The following is a 2,746-nucleotide window of genomic DNA, read 5'->3' as shown; positions in this document are numbered from 1 at the left end:
GCAACGAGCAGGCTCTGTTCTTATTTATGCAGGCATAAATCATTTCATGGAAATAAGGAGCATTATTTGGAGTTAATTCTGGTGTAAGTTAACCCAAAAATCCAGGTCAAGCCTTTTTGCCCGGATGAATGACAAGTGACAATTTATGGCATGGTTGTGGATGGAGGTGTGTGTCAGAATTTCTTAGAAATGCTGCCACAGATAAAGGTGGAATATTTCCTACACCTTCCAAAAAAAATTGTAATGTGAAATTTGTAGCAGCAAGACACAGTCTGTGCTGCATATACATAAAACCTGTTTTCTGTTATCAGTGACTGTTGGACAAATCCAACACATTTTAAAGCTACAAGTCAGAAGATCTTTATAAACTCTGGTGTAGTAACTTACTTGAAGAGGGAAAACACAATTCTTCCTATGCAGTCTCTAAAGGAGGTAAAAGACTGCCAGATTTCAGTCTGTGGAAAACTCAGAGGACACGGTGGAACTGTGTCTGCTCAGGACACACTGGCTGTATCTGCTTTCAAGGGTGTAACATCATCTGGGCAGGAGAAAGGGATTTTGCGGTAAGAACTAGGAAATGGACATTCAAAATAGAGCCAATAGGGTTTCAAAATTAGGACACGGTGAAAATTACATCCCGCAAAAATTGTGCCTTGAAGTCCTGTTGACTTTGCCTCCTATATCAAAGACCAGTCATGTACCTGTGCTGCAATAGGACCAAAACGGCATCGTCCTCATCCTCATCTGGAGTTCCAGCCTTTGTATCATACCCTTCTATGCCAAATTTCCAGCAGGCCTCAAAAAGTAATTGCAAACAAATAAGATAATAAATCTTTGTTATCTCTGACTTGGACAAAATTTGCAGTGAGCAGCTGGCAGGAGCAATGTTGACTTTTGCCTCACCCAGTGCAATTTCCATTCTTGTGGTCACTAGAAAACACATGCCACCAAGTCTGATTTGGGACCCGCTGGCATTTCTTGCTCTACCAGAAGGCATCTCATTTTGCAGCACGCCAGGGGCAAATCTGCACAATTTGCAGCCATTTTGCACTCAAAGGTTTCTCTGTATGGAAGTCAAGGGCGCCACTGGGTTCACTTTGCACAAAGAAATCTGGAGCCAAAAGGAGCTTGGGAGCACAAGCAGAGAGGGAAAAATTGCAGGAGGTAACAAAAAAATTGATCAAATGGGAAAGAAAGGAACTAGCATGGCTGGAAGCCCAGGTTGCCTCTAAGAAAAATGTTTTCCCCTCCTGAATGGTGAAAAATGGCAGGAAAAATTGTGCAGAGCCTTTCCCCACTCCTCAATCCCACGTGAAGACCTGTGTGTTGGTCCTGAGCACTAGCAAAAGGATGGTTTTATTTCCTGTCTGCAAGCTGTCAGACTGCACCCACATCTTCCCTAAGGCCAAAATAGTCCTGGGTCTCCCCTGGTTGCTGCCTCTGGTCAAGCAAACAGGAGGAGAGAAAAAGGCTCCCTTCGCCCCAAGCAATGTCCAACCTCTCAAAGGCCACACAGAGATGAAGTTGTCACGTAAATATCCTTATCAGGCTCTTGATACGACACAGGGAAAATGTGGAGAGACGGGGTTTGAAATCACAGACACAGCCCCAGCAGAAAACACGCACGGGATTTGGGCTATAGATGCATGGGAGGCTTCAGAGGCACAATGCCGGCCACGGTGTCCCAGCCCTGGAGATGGATCCCAAACACACTTTTCCTGATCCACCCCCTTGCAAAAAAACCCAACCAACCTATCCACATAAAGGATCACTTTGTGACTTTGTTTTGGTCCCAAAAGAAACTTGGAGCATCACTTCTCCCCTCGCTTTCCCCCAGCTGAATGCGCTGCTGAGGTTCCTGGTAATGACACAATGATCTTTCCAAGAGAAAGTACTTTAACAACAACAGGGCAGACTTGGATTGGCACAGCTTGCGGGCAAGCACAGGTAAGAGGCTTCTGAAAGACCATGAAGAAATGAAGAAGCACCTCTTAACTCAGCTTGAGGGATCCAGACAAAACTGAAGGATGTCCCGAGAACATGGGTGTGAGATTCTTGGCAGGGCAGAAGAAGAAAGGGAAGATTTTCATGGGGCATAGTGTGTGCAAAAGTGTTCAGGCACAATGCAAACTGTAAGAAAAGCGCCCGCTCTGACCAACAGGGCTTCAAAAGGATGGAGCTCAGCACTTAACTCGCAGCAACGCGGGGACCACAGCATCTTGCATATCCACCCTCTCCCTGTGGCCTGGTGGCTGTGCCTCCACAACAGCACTGTTGGCCACGAGAATGGCTTCACAGCGTGGCAGCCCTCCAGAGGGGTTGCCTTTGGTTTGCCTTTGCTTCCAAAGCACCTCCAGGTCCGTTGTCAATGGGAGGGGAGATAATTAAATATAATACATGGTTTAAAACATAAAATTCCAGCCCCGTAGTCTCTTGTCCTCCTTCTCTGTCTCATTTCTCTGCCCTCTGGGTTGTCTCTCTTCTTGCACTCAAGCTCATATATCTGAGTTTTTCAATTTTCTAACTTCCAAACCGTTCTGGTTCAGAGCGGTATCCTAACCTGTCCCACTCTGAGGCCATGTCTTCTGTTCATGCAAATATTCCAGCCACCATCCCTCTCCTCCAGGGGCCTACGCAACATTTCCATGTATTATATTGGAATTATGACACCTTCCTGATGGTTAATGAGGAACCACAGAGTAACAACCCCCCCCCCCCCCCCTCCCCATTCACTGGCCCCCTCCAT

The sequence above is a fragment of the Aptenodytes forsteri genome, unplaced genomic scaffold (assembly GCF_000699145.1).
Source record: "Aptenodytes forsteri isolate BGI_AS27 unplaced genomic scaffold, ASM69914v1 Scaffold47, whole genome shotgun sequence".
Lineage (NCBI taxonomy): Eukaryota > Metazoa > Chordata > Aves > Sphenisciformes > Spheniscidae > Aptenodytes > Aptenodytes forsteri.
The sequence above is the reverse complement of the archived record's forward strand: the minus strand, read 5'-3'. Positions refer to the sequence as shown.